The sequence below is a fragment of the Bufo gargarizans genome, chromosome 2, assembly GCF_014858855.1.
Source record: "Bufo gargarizans isolate SCDJY-AF-19 chromosome 2, ASM1485885v1, whole genome shotgun sequence".
Taxonomy (NCBI): Eukaryota; Metazoa; Chordata; class Amphibia; order Anura; family Bufonidae; genus Bufo; species Bufo gargarizans.
Genome location: NC_058081.1, coordinates 597,397,203 through 597,412,563, shown reverse-complemented (window position 1 = coordinate 597,412,563; position 15,361 = coordinate 597,397,203).

The following is a 15,361-nucleotide window of genomic DNA, read 5'->3' as shown; positions in this document are numbered from 1 at the left end:
TGCGGATGTGCTAGTGGCCATCTAGCAACCCATGTCCTCAGCTCTATACCCAAAATCCCGGTGACAGGTTCCCTTTAACTTATAATCATCCTCAGATCCACACCAAAGCCGCATAATATTTCATTACGGATTCACGTGCAAATTTCATCCATGATGAGTGAACTTAGCCTAAGAGGTTTCATCGACAAGCTGTAAAAAAAATGACCTTTTTTATTTTATAATCGCAGCACGTCAATTTATGCAATGGATTTTCACAGCGGATGTTATTCTTTAAATTCTGCAGCAAAATTTGCATGTGAAGGTCCTTTTACAAGGATTGATGTGTCAGGCAATTATCAGGAGCAAACCAGACGTTCCCGGTAATTGCCTGATCAATGGAGGTGGGGATTGAGGATTTACAGGCAGCAATCACTGCTGCTGTATGGGAACACATGATCCATACAGGGAGCACCTGTCCCCATAGAGAATCATTGTTACTGGGCATCAGATACCGGTTTAGACACAACAATCTGTTGCACAGAAACAATTATTTTTGGTTTCGGGTGAAAAACAGGATAAGCCTTTTACACAGACCAAAGACTTTTACTCAGCAGAAAAATCCACAGTGAATTTTCTACTGCATTTTACATCTGTGTGCTTGTACCTTTAAAGTTAAGGGGGTTATCTCATGTTTAATAAAAAAAAATAAAAAAATTGATTATCATATAGTACATATCAATCTCTTTCTAACACAGCTAGAACCAGCCCTGTACCTCACATGGATCCAGAGTAGGGCTGCACAATATGGGAATTGTGTGCGATTGCGATTAGGGCCCTAAAAATTGCGATAACGATATGCGATGCAATATTTTCAGGGAATTGTGCTAGAGGTCTATTTGCTTGGATTTTCCCATATGAGCCGCTGACCCGGCTGGGTATGACATAGTTATGGGGGATCTGTGAATGGCACTGTTATGGGGGATCTGTGGATGACGCACTGTTGGGGGGGATCTGACGTCACTTAGTAACGCTCCTCCCACTTCAGGAAGCAGGAGCGTTACTAAGTGACGTCAGTCACGCGCCGGCCGGCCCGCTCGCTGCCGTTCGCTGCAGTGCATTCATCGTGAAAGTGAGTACAGAGGCTGGCCACTTTATCAATAGGAGAGAGATTGTTTCACACAGTAGTAAAATACTTTACACACACTTCATATATAATCGCGGCATTTTCGGGTCGGCCAAATCGCCATATCACATTTGGCGATTATCACTATTCAATTATTTTTTCGATATATTGTGCAGCCCTAATCCAGAGATTTCCCTATTGATTGCTCTGCTAGATTTAAATCAACCTGGCAGCTCAGGGGCGTGTCCTTTTCTCAGGGGGTGTATCCTTTCTGCTGCAGCTCTCTCCCTATCACAACTCAGGAGGCAGTTGGAGGTTGGAACTAATAATGTGCATCCACCTCAGTGAGCTGGACAAAGAAATAAGAAAAATACACAGCAGGTGGCGCTATACAGATATATCTTATTGTATAACTCAGTGGCTAAACAAATTTTTTAACTACATGCAATTACAAAAGTATTCAGATCCAGGTGCTGGTTTGAAAACTGCAGAATATTTTTCATGGCACAACCTCGTCAATGAATCATTTTATGTTGAATCTTGAATTTCCTGCAAAACTGTCTGCATGTTCATCGTTGCAGGTTCCCTTTAAACAGGATTTTATAGAATAAATTATTTCTCTTTCACAATTCTGTAGTCTTCAGAGCTGAAACTTCCCAGCATTCTCTGCTTGTTCAGCGTCCACTCAGCGCTTGCTTTGCTTATTTGCATTCTGATTCATTTTAACACCGGGTGCTGTGATCTAACGTAGAAACAGCTAACAGTACCATTACAGGAACTTAGATAGGTTGCCAGGAATGTGCCTGGCAGTAAACCAGCAGATTTGTGATTACAGCTCTGGAGTATAATTCTGTAATTCAGAATTAACGCACAAAACCTAATGCAATGTATTTAAAGGGAACCTGTCGGCACCAAAATGGATCATAAACCGCCAGCAGTACCTTAAAGCTGTTAACATCCGGCTTCTAATGATGTTCTTGTGTTAGATGTCTGAGGCGCATGATTGCTGTAAAACAACTTTTATTCCCCCGCAGGTCGTATGCAAATGAGGCTTCCTTGCTTAGACTCTAGGTAAGCACGTCCCCTAACCGTCCCCTCTATTGTTAGATTGACAGCCTGCAGCGCGGTCAGGATGGCACAAGTCTCGCGCATGCGCAGTGCGCCGCTGAAACCAGGCTAACAGCGGCAGCCGGAGACAGGATCGCGCCTTACCAAGGAGCGCACCACGCATGCGTGAGACTTATGCGATCCAGGCCACACTGCAGGCTGTCAATCTAACAAAAGATGGGACGGTTAGGGGGCGCGCTTACCTTGACTCGAAGCAAGGAAGCTCACGCGAGATTTTATCTGTAGGGGCGTTTCTTAGGCGGAGCTGAGGAGCTTGACTCGGAGACAATATGACTCTTCTCTGGTCAAGCATGTAAGATATGACTCTTTTCTGTTAATTAGCATAAAAGACTGGAAAGCGTTATAGGGCGATAAAATAGGACAGGTTAGTCCTGAGAAGATTATGGATCGATCGCTGGGAACTATCAGGGTAAACCATCATTAAGGTACATTTGGTTTTATATGTCAGATCATGGGGACAGGTTCCCATTAAGAAGTTACTTTTTATGGCTCTATAAAGGAGTTTTCCCATCTCAGGCATTCATGGCCGGACTTATCCAAACAGCTGAGTGGGCTATGCCCTTAATGCCCCCTCCCAATAGTGATGCCCCTTAGTGCCGTCGACACAGTAATGATGATCCAGTTATGATGCTCCTTTAGTTCTGCCGACATAGTATGATGGCCCCTTAAGTAACTCCCATTTTGAGGAAAGGGTGCAGACCCATTCATTTCAATTGGCCCACAAAAAATGCGGACAGCACACCGGCAAAAATGGCCCGGCAAAAAAGATAGAGCATGTCCTACCAGTGTAAAGTAGAACTGGCTTAGTTTCCCATAGCAACCAATCAGATTCCGTCTTTCATTTTTCACAGCTCCGTTGGAAAATGAAAGGTGAAATCTGATAGGTTGCTATGGGCAACTAAGACAGTTTTCATTTACACCAGTTTGATGAATCTCCAGTATCTATCCATCAAACATATTCATTTTGTACATTTAATACCTCCCTCCCCCAAAAAAAGTAAGCCCATCTGGTAAAGGCATTTAATGCATATGTTAATAGCCTTAAAGCCCTAATTTGAAATATTTTAAAGCCATATTTCTGGAGTACAGAAAATGTATTTGTCTGATTTGTCATATTTATTTATTTTCCCTATTATTTGAACATTTTCTCTGTGAACAACATGTTTTCTGCAATAAAAGAATATTTGCATTCATTAAATCTATTTCATTTCTTTGTAATTGCCTTCCATTCTGATTTACTACAATCAGACTTCTACTACATCTCTTATAAAGTGACTACATGGAAGGGAGGATTCGGTTGCAATGTATTACAAATCCTTTTGTCTGTCCCAAAACTATTCCAGCACGTTGGGTCTTTTGTTCATGTGTGGGAATAGCGGGTTCTATCAATTTCTGGGAAATGTGCATGACTCCTACTCTGAGGGTTTTTACAGTAACCATGGTAGAGTCCCAGTGAAGTCTAGTGACCCCTGCTGGCCGTACTGCATTACTGAATTACTATTGTAGCTCTGCATCACACTAACAAATTACATCTAGGGATGAGTGAACTTGTGTTTTCAAGTTTGGCGTACAACGTTCGGGTTCGGTCCACTTTCACTGACCATAATAAGTTAACGTCCGTGGTAGTAGAATCTATAACGGAATTCTTAGATATCCGAACCTGAACCTTGTACGCTGAACTTGAAGACACAAGTTCGCTCAACACTAATTACATCCAAATATCTGATCTGAAGCACGTTCCACATGTCTGATGGATACATGTGAGAATGCTGTGGAAAAGACAAGTGTGACAGAGAAATAAAGCTTATTTTCTATGATTAGCATCAGATGATAGATCGGTTCCCTGAAAACTGCGTTTGAATGCTGTACGGAGATTCATCTCCGTACAGCAGTCAAATGTATGGGCTCCAGTGAGGGAAATCCGTTATCACCGAAGTCTCAGGGGACTCTAGTGAATAACTCCGGACTTCGATTTTAAAACTTGGATCTGAAGTCGGCTTCAGTACTGAGGTCCCAGCCGATACCGATGCCGACTTTGGATTCCTGTTTTAAAATGGTTTTCAACTAATTTTACCTCCCGGAGCCCATACATTTTATTGCTGTAGTGAGACGGGTCTCTGAGACAACCCCTTATGGCAAATGGACATCAAAGGAGATGGTTCCTTGTTTGGGACCCACCTCTATTAGTGCGGCCCTCATTCTGATGGGCTTGAGCTGTCCTTGTTAATATCTGAATGCACAATAAATCTTTTAGTCCTCTTCCTAGGTGGGCCCCTTCTGAGTTCAGGCCCCAAAGCAGCAACTTTCCCTGCTTCCCCTATAGCTAAGCCCCTGGCTCCAATGCAAATACTGAACCATCAATGGCAACTTGTGTTATACAAGCCATATATTCACATTTCCATAGTTCACATAATACGCTAGGCTCTGTTCACGTTGCTTTTGAGCCTTTTATTGGAGGTATGGTTCTGGAGTATTAGGCCCCTTTCACACAAGCGTGTCCGGATTAGGTCTGGATGCGTCCCGGGTGCATTGCGGCAAACCCGCACGAGTAGGTACCCAATTGCAGTCAGTTTTGACTGCGATTGCGTTCCATGGTTCAGTTTTTATCGCTCGGGTGCAATGCGTTTTGCACGCGCGTGATAAAAAACTGAATGTGGTACCCAGACCCGAACTTCTTCAGTAAAGTTCAGGTTTGGGTTCGGTGTTGTGTAGATGTCATTATTTTCACTTATAATATGGTTATAAGGGAAAATAATAGAATTCTTTAATACAGAATGCTTAGTAGAAGGTCAATTGAGGGTTAAAAAATAAAATAAAAATTAACTCACCTCCTCCAATTGATCGCGTAGCTGCCGATCTCCTGTTCTTTCTTCAGGACCTGTCAAAGGACCTGTGGTGACATCACTGAGCTCATCACATGGTCCAATCACATGGTCCATCACCACGGTGATGGACCATGTGATGTGACGTCACCACAGGTCCTTAAGCCGGCAGCTCATGATTAAAGAAGTAAGAAGAGACCGTCTGCTACGCGATCAAGAGGAGGAGGTGAGTTAATTATTTAATTTATTTTTTTAACCCTCAATTGACCTTCTACTAAGCATTCTGTATTAAAGAATGCTATTATTTTCCCTATAATACAGTGAATAGACTTTCATCTTAGCAACCATGAGTGAAAATCGCACCGCATCTGCACTTGCCTGCGGATGCTTGCGATTTTCACGCAGCCCCATTCACTTCTATGGGGCCTGCGTTGCGTGGAAAACGCACAATATAGAGCATGCTGCGATTTCACACAATGCACAAGTGATACGTGAAAATCACCGCTCATGTGCACAGCCCCATAGAAATAAATGGGTCCGGATTCAGTGCGGGTGCAATGCGTTCACCGCACGCATTGCACCCATGCGGAAAACTCGCCCGTATGAAAGGGGCCTTACCTCTGCTGTCCTAGGTGGGCCCCTTCTGAGTTCAGGCCCCAAAGCAGCAACTTCCCCTGCTTCCCCTATAGCTAAGCCCCTGGCTCCAATGCAAATACTGAACCATCAATGGCAACTTGTGTTATACAAGCCATATATTCACATAATACGCTAGGCTCTGTTCACGTTGCTTTTGAGCCTTTCATTGGAGGTATGGTTCTGGAGCAAATACCACAGTACAGCACAAAATACTGCTGCCATCATCATAATTCTCTCCCGTGGCTCTCCCGTGGCCCTGGTACGGGAAGGTATGTCCCGCTTTCTGGCAGCTGTCCCTGCTTTCATAGGAAGCAGAGACAGCTGCCTGTAATGATGAAGCAGAGAGACGTCCGTCTGCTCCCTGCTCCATCATTCCTCCCCCCTTCTGGAGCTCCACACTGCAGGTCTGAGGGGGCACATATTTGGGCATTGCTACTGTGAGGGGCACATATATTGGCATAACTACTGGGAGGGGCACATATCTGGTCATAACTACTGTGAAGGAGGCACAATGCTGGCATAACTACTGTGTGGTGGCATAAAGAGGGAATAATCACTATGTGGGGGAATTGAGGGGACTGGGTAGGATTAGGTTAGGGTGGCCACTTGCAGAGCCCCAAAAAGGAGGACACCACATCCCGAAAAGGAGGACATCGTACCGGGGACAGTGGCGCACAATAGTACTACATGCTCAGGTTATACCAGCATGCTCCATATCACTATATACAAGAATATATATAACTTATACCAGCTGTACATATATAATTATACAAACCGGATTCCAAAAAAGTTGGGACACTAAACAAATCCTGAATAAAAACTGAATGCAATGATGTGGAGATGGCAAATGTCAATATTTTATTTGTAATAGAAGTTAGATGACAGATCAAACGTTTAATCCGAGTAAATGTATCATTTTAAAGGAAAAATACGTTGATTCAAATTTTCACGGTGTCAACAAATCCCCAAAAAGTTGGGACAAGTAGCAATAAGAGGCTGGAAAAAATAAATTTGAGCATAACGAAGAGCTGGAAGACCAATTAACACTAATTAGGTCAATTGGCAACATGATTGGGTATAAAAAGAGCTTCTCAGAGTGGCAGTGTCTCTCAGAAGCCAAGATGGGTAGAGGATCACCAATTCCCACAATGTTGCGCAGAAAGATAGTGGAGCAATATCAGAAAGGTGTTACCCAGCGAAAAATTGCGAAGACTTTGCATCTATCATCATCAACTGTGCATAACATGATCCGAAGATTCAGAGAATCTGGAACAATCTCTGTGCGTAAGGGTCAAGGCCGTAAAACCATACTGGATGCCAGTGATCGCCAGGCCCTTAAACGACACTGCACCACAAACAGGAATGCTACTGTAAAGGAAATCACAGAATGGGCTCAGGAATACTTCCAGAAACCATTGTCAGTGAACACAATCCACCGTGCCATCCGCCGTTGCCAGCTGAAACTCTACAGTGCAAAGAAGAAGCCATTTCTAAGCAAGATCCACAAGCTCAGGCGTTTTCACTGGGCCGGGGATCATTTAAAATGGAGTGTGGCAAAATGAAAGACTGTTCTGTGGTCAGACGAGTCACGATTCGAAGTTCTTTTTGGAAATCTGGGACGCCATGTCATCCGGACCAAAGAGGACAAGGACAACCCAAGTTGTTATCAACGCTCAGTTCAGAAGCCTGCATCTCTGATGGTATGGGGTTGCATGAGTGCGTGTGGCATGGGCAGCTTGCATGTCTGGAAAGGCACCATCAATGCAGAAAAATATATTCAGGTTCTAGAACAACATATGCTCCCATCCAGACGTCATCTCTTTCAGGGAAGACCCTGCATTTTTTAACAAGATAATGCCAGACCACATTCTGCATCAATCACAACATCATGGCTGCGTAGGAGAAGGATCCGGGTACTGAAATGGCCAGTCTGCAGTCCAGATCTTTCACCTATAGAGAACATTTGGCGCATCATAAAGAGGAAGGTGCAACAAAGAAGGCCCAAGACGATTGAACAGTTAGAGGCCTGTATTAGACAAGAATGGGAGAGCATTCCTATTTCTAAACTTGAGAAACTGATCTCCTCGGTCCCCAGACGTCTGTTGAGTGTTGTAAGAAGGAGGGGAGATGCCACACAGTGGTGAAAATGGCCTTGTCCCAACTTTTTGGGGATTTGTTGACACCATGAAATTCTGATTCAACATATTTTTCCCTTAAAATGGTACATTTTCTCAGTTTATACTTTTGTTCCGTGATTTATGTTCTATTCTGAATAAAATATTAGAAGTTGGCACCTCCACATCATTGCATTCAGTTTTTATTCACGATTTGTATAGTGTCCCAACTTTTTTGGAATCCGGTTTGTATACAGGAGATGCCCAGGTTATACCAGCGTGGTCCATATCACTATATACAAGAAGATGTATAACTTATACCAGTTGTAAATATATAGTTGTATACAGGAGATACCCAGGTTATACCAGCATGCTCCATATCACTGTATACAAGAAGATGGACAGATGGACTATGCTGGTATAACCTGGGTATCTCCTGTATATAATTATATATGTACAGCTGGTATAAGTTATATATCTTCTTGTATATAGTGATATAGTGCATGCTGGTATAACAATGGGCATCTCCTGTATATAATTATATATGTACAGTATAACTTATACCAGTTGTACATATATAATAATATACAGATATACTCAAGTTATACCAGCATACTCCATATAACTAAATACAAGAAGATGTATGACTTATACTAGGCCAGCTGACAGTAATATATATTACAGGGAGTGCAGAATTATTAGGCAAATGAGTATTTTGACCACATCATCCTCTTTATGCATGTTGTCTTACTCCAAGCTGTATAGGCTCGAAAGCCTACTACCAATTAAGCATATTAGGTGATGTGCATCTCTGTAATGAGAAGGGGAGTGGTCTAATGACATCAACACCCTATATCAGGTGTGCATAATTATTAGGCAACTTCCTTTCCTTTGGCAAAATGGGTCAAAAGAAGGACTTGACAGGCTTAGAAAAGTCAAAAATAGTGAGATATCTTGCAGAGGGATGCAGCACTCTTAAAATTGCAAAGCTTCTGAAGCGTGATCATCGAACAATCAAGCGTTTCATTCAAAATAGTCAACAGGGTCGCAAGAAGCGTGTGGAAAAACCAAGGCGCAAAATAACTGCCCATGAACTGAGAAAAGTCAAGCGTGCAGCTGCCAAGATGCCACTTGCCACCAGTTTGGCCATATTTCAGAGCTGCAACATCACTGGAGTGCCCAAAAGCACAAGGTGTGCAATACTCAGAGACATGGCCAAGGTAAGAAAGGCTGAAAGACGACCACCACTGAACAAGACACACAAGCTGAAACGTCAAGACTGGGCCAAGAAATATCTCAAGACTGATTTTTCTAAGGTTTTATGGACTGATGAAATGAGAGTGAGTCTTGATGGGCCAGATGGATGGGCCCGTGGCTGGATTGGTAAAGGGCAGAGAGCTCCAGTCCGACTCAGATGCCAGCAAGGTGGAGGTGGAGTACTGGTTTGGGCTGGTATCATTAAAGATGAGCTTGTGGGGCCTTTTCGGGTTGAGGATGGAGTCAAGCTCAACTCCCAGTCCTACTGCCAGTTTCTGGAAGACACCTTCTTCAAGCAGTGGTACAGGAAGAAGTCTGCATCCTTCAAGAAAAACATGATTTTCATGCAGGACAATGCTCCATCACACGCGTCCAAGTACTCCACAGCGTGGCTGGCAAGAAAGGGTATAAAAGAAGAAAATCTAATGACATGGCCTCCTTGTTCACCTGATCTGAACCCCATTGAGAACCTGTGGTCCATCATCAAATGTGAGATTTACAAGGAGGGAAAATAGTACACCTCTCTGAACAGTGTCTGGGAGGCTGTGGTTGCTGCTGCACGCAATGTTGATGGTGAACAGATCAAAACACTGACAGAATCCATGGATGGCAGGCTTTTGAGTGTCCTTGCAAAGAAAGGTGGCTATATTGGTCACTGATTTGTTTTTGTTTTGCTTTTGAATGTCAGAAATGTATATTTGTGAATGTTGAGATGTTATATTGGTTTCACTGGTAAAAATAAATAATAAAAATGGGTATATACTTGTTTTTTGTTAAGTTGCCTAATAATTATGCACAGTAATAGTCACCTGCACACACAGATATCCCCCTAAAATAGCTAAAACAAAAAACAAACTAAAAACTACTTCCAAAAATATTCAGCTTTGATATTAATGAGTTTTTTGGGTTCATTGAGAACATGGTTGTTGTTCAATAATAAAATTAATCCTCAAAAATACAACTTGCCTAATAATTCTGCACTCCCTGTATATACAAGACATGCCCTAACCATGTTGATAAATTAGGGCAGGCCAGGGGCATAGTCAGTTTAAGTACCTGGGCTGTGTGTGGACATAATAAATAAGTCAGGGCCAGGCCAAAGAAAGGAAGACTGGAAGAGGCAAAGAGTGGCGCTAGAGCGGCATGGATGCTGGCAGTGGCACCCGCGCTCCGTCCTGCCTGCTGTAGATAACAGTTCTCTCCGACGACGCAGGCAGCGATGGATGGCGTTGTGACGTCATCTCAAACAGCACACTGTGCGGACGACGTGCTGCCTGTCTGCCCCTGCCTTAAATGGAGCCTGGCCCTGTATCACTCTAAAAAGGAGGACTCCTGGCTGTGGGTCCTGGCCTTGCGCTGGACGGAGGACCAGGAGTCTAAAAACCGGACTGTCCAGCCTAAAACCGGATGTCTGGCCACCCTAGATTAGGGGTTTAGTTATGTTTTGGGCAGAGTTTTAGGCCACGCCTAGTGCTGATTTTTTTTTTTCGCTTCATAGTGTCCCTCTTCTTTTCAAAAGTTGTGTGGTGTGCATCATCACAGTATTCAACTGCTGCACTGTGTCGCTGTGATGCAGCTGGTTCAGGAGGGCAACTGCGGCTGCTGGCCTAATTAATGCTGAGAGCATCAGATCTTTATGTAGCCGGCCGACAGCCATTAGGAGGGCTCAGCAGCCCCATGAGCATCCCTGTAAGGTCTATGGCCAATCCGCCCCTGATTTCAAGTTCTATGTTGCACTTAGTTTAACTCGGGCCTGATTCTTCAGTACTATAACTCCACTACCCCGATCCCCAGGAAACAACAGCCCGAGGGAGTTCACTTGACACATTTGACACATAAGGCCCCTTTTACATGAGCGTGACGGATTGGGTCCGGATGACTTCAGGGTGCGTTCAGTGAAACTCGCACCATTTTGCAAGCAAGTTCAGTCAGTTTTGTCTGCGATTGCGTTCAGTTGTTCAGTTTTTTCAGCGCGGGTGCAATGCGTTTTGATGCGTTTTTCACGCGCGTGATAAAAAACGGAAGGTTTACAAACAACATCTCTTAGCAACCATCAGTGAAAAACGCATCGCACCTGCTCATGCTTGCGGACGCAATGCGTTTTTCATGCAGCCCCATTCACTTCTATGGGGCCAGGGCTGCGTGAAAAATGCAGAATATAGAACATGCTGCGATTTTCACGCAATGTAGAACTGATGCGTGAAAAACAACGCTCATGTACACAGACCCATTGAAATGAATGGGTCCGGATTCAGTGCGGGTGCTATGCGTTCACATCACGCATTGCACCCGCGCGGAAAACTCGCTCGTGTGAAAGGGACCTAAGGGTCACTACCACTCCTATCTTCTTCACCGGCTCCTCAGGGGATCGCTGCACATCCAGACCGCAATTGATCAGCTTATTTATGGAGCAGCTTAAATTCAAAGCCTGGTGATTCAGAACCCCCTGATGTATCTATATAAGAAGTACAGGACCTATAAGGAGGACTGTTTAAGGGCACTGTATACGGCATTTTATTTCAGACCTGCAAGACAAAGAATAGGGCATGCTGATATCCTATGACATATGCCCAGGGCCGGACTGGCCATAGGGCAGACCGGGCATTTGCCCGGTGGGCCGGGCCGCCTGGTGGGCCGGGCCGAACACAATCAGCCGGGCTGCCGGCTGAGTTTTTTTTTTTATTAATGTGGCAGGCAGCAGCCAGGCAGGAGTGGAGATGAGCGCTTCCCAGTGGCGTAACTATCAGGGAAGCAGCTGCTTCGGGGCCCGAGAGCAGTCGCTGTACTTCGTCACCCCGGGCCCCTGTCAGAGCAGCTGACTTCTCCTGCACCGAGCCCAGAGTCCGCACTTGCACTCTGTCACTGACCTGACAACAGTGACATTGCTCCGCCTCTCCAACTCCTCAGTTCTTATGATGGACAGTGGTGACCAGCAACAGGACGTCATAGCCCCGCCCCTTTTCTACACGCGAAGTGATTCCTGCAGCCTGAACCTTTCCTGCCCAGCAGCAAGCTGAACATCAGTTGGATTGTCACCAGTTAACTGCACCAGTGATGTGAGTGGTAGGGGAACTACTGCGGTTATATTCAGCTTTCCCAGACTGTGCACATGTGACCTGCAGTACAGTAGGAAAGCTGGGTGAATTATATCATGAAATGTCATCCAGCTTCCCTGCTATCCTGCATGGCACAAGTGCAGAGGCATTAGAGTATGGGGGAGAGGCACAGCAGGAAAGCTGGGTGTCTATATATGTGTATGGTATATGTGTGCGTCCATGTATGTGGAGAGTGTGTGCATGAGTGCGTCCATGTATGTGGAGAGTGCGTGTATGAGTGCGTCCATGTATGTGGAGAGTGTGTGTATGAGTGCATCTATGTATATGGTAAGCGCATGTACGAGTGCGTCCATGTATGTGGAGAGTGTGTGTATGAGTGCGTCCATGTATGTGGAGAGTGTGTGTATGAGTGCATCTATGTATATGGTGAGCGCATGTATGTGGAGAGTGCGTCCATGTATGTGGAGAGTGTGTGTATGACTGCGTCCTTGTATGTGGAGACTGCGTCCATGTATGTGGAGAGTGCGTGTATGACTGCGCCTTGTATGTGGAGGACTGCGTCATGTATGTGGAGAGTGCTGTGTATGACGTGGTCCATGTATGTGGAGAGTGTGTGTATGAGTGCGTCCATGTATGTGGAGGGTGCGTGTATGAGTGAGTCCATGTATGTGGAGAGTGTGTCCATGTATGTGGAGAGTGTGTGTATGACTACGTCCTTGTATGTGGAGAGTGCGTCCATGTATGTGGAGAGTGCGTGTATGACTGCATCCTTGTATGTGGAGAGTGCGTGTATGACTGCGTCCTTGTATGTGGAGAGTGCGTCCATGTATGTGGAGAGTGTGTGTATGACTGCGTCCTTGTATGTGGAGAGTGCGTCCATGTATGTGGAGAGTGTGTGTATGACTGCGTCCTTGTATGTGGAGACTGCGTCCATGTATGTGGAGAGTGCGTGTATGACTGCGTCCATGTATGTGGAGAGTGCGTGTATGACTGCGTCCATGTATGTGGAGAGTGTGTGTATGAGTGCGTCCATGTACGTGGAGAGTGCGTGTATGACTGCGTCCATGTATGTGGAGAGTGTGTGTATGAGTGCGTCCATGTATGTGGAGAGTGTGTGTATGAGTGCATCTATGTATATGGTGAGCGCATGTATGTGGATAGTGCGTCCATGTGTGTGGAGAGTGTGTGTATGAGTGCGTCCATGTATGTGGAGAGTGCGTGTATGAGTGCATCCATGTATGTGGAGAGTGCGTGTATGACTGCGTCCATGTATGTGGAGAGTGCATGTATGACTGCACTATGGGGGCATCTACTGGGGGCCCTATATACTGGCACGCATTATAGGGGGGCACTATGGAGAAGTGGGGGACAAGAGCACTATGAGGGCATTATAGAGGGGCATTTAATACTGGCACCCATTTTGATGCCACTATGGGGAAGGGAGGAAAGGAGCATTATGGGGGTATCTATGTGGGGCATTTTATAGTGCCACATTATGGAGGGCACTATGGAGACGGGGAAGGAGCACTATGGGGGCATCTTCTGGGGGGACTATATAGGAGTATTTTATACAGGCACAAATTATAAGGTCACTATGGGCACCTAAGCTCAACTGGGCACTAAGTGTTTTTTGTAGTGGCACACAGTGCAGGTCATTGGAACACATGAGGGCACTCTGGAGACATTGGCTCTACTGGGGGCACTAAGAGGAGGTGTTTCTTTTTTTACTGCCACACGACTGAGCATTTTTTGTACTGGTGCACATTATAAGGGGGGGGGGGGGTTCTACTGTCACACATTATAAAGATAATTATTACTATCGGGGCATTATGGTGGGCTTTATTACAACTGGGGGACTACGAGAGCATTATTACTTGTGGGACACATTACTGACTTTGGGAGCACCATTACTTTGGGGGCACCCTGGCACAGCATCAGCTTATTACAGTTCTTTTTGCAGTATAATTTTGGGGAGCACAGTTTCTCAGTATTGGGGGTGCATGATGGGATGTTAATTGGAGGATGATGGAAAAGTAGGAAACTAAGATGTCTGTCAAACTCTGCAGAGACGTGAGATGGCTGAAAGAAATTATCACAGTGGTCTGGTCTGAATGGAGAAGATGAAGAAAGAGAACATCTACATCAGAGGAGACGTCACTGGATATAAGAGGTATGGGGCGCTGTATGAGGCTACTTTCACATCTGCGATAGTGATCCTGGCGGCTGTTCCAGCTGAGATTCACTGGATCCGGCACTGCTGGATGCAGACGGAATGCCCGCCAGCCCCATTAACTATAATGGGGTACGGCAGAAATCAGGCCACAATCTGGGAAAAATGCTGAGAATCAGCGGGACATAAACCGCTGCATGCTGTGCTTTGTGTCCAGTCGATTCCTTGCATTTTCTGCCGAATTAGGTGGCCGGATCGTACTAAGACCCCTAATGTCACCTGGGGACCCCCAAAGAAGCTTGTGTGTTGGCTAAAGCCTTCCTATCTTACTGGTGGCTGGCCCTGCCTCTCAATTGTGCTTCCGGTTTTGGCTCTGCCCCTAGACTGCAAGGGGGTGGGGCCTGTTGTGGGTCATGTGATTGGACTGCTCAGTTAAAAATGCCCGGGCCTATTTTTTGTCCCAGTCCGGCCCTGCATATGCCATTGGTAGATAGAGAGGAATTACATATTAGATTGTCCACAATGTGAACTGGCAACACAATGTCTGGCATTTTGGGCTGAAGTAGACAGACAGACTTGTTCCATGTGTTACACGACAACGCCCGATGTGACTCATCTGCGCCCTGAGGCACGCAACTTTTCTCACTGCTCCAGTCCTACCAGAAAAACGCACAATAAAAATGTTCATATAACGTCTCAGTACGTGGTGCAAGCCTCTGGCCATAGTCTAACATTGCACCGAGCTGAGAAGCAATATGAGTACGTCATTATTATGAGATTTAATTGTGCACCTGAATGAAATGGGTTGACACGTGCCCCACCACACGTTTTTCAGGTAGTGCAAGCTGTGACAACAGTGCCCCATAACTCAGCCACATGACCCCTATAACTGCACTGCGCCATAATTATGCTATGGCCATTATAAAGCCAATGTCACCACACAATGTTAGAAGCAGAACACAAGCGCACTGCCCCCCAGTGGACAAAGCTGTAAAGGCGCAAGGTCTATGGATATTGTGTAGCTGATGTGTAAATAAAGCTTGAAAGAAGAAAAAAAAACGTGACGTACACTGCGC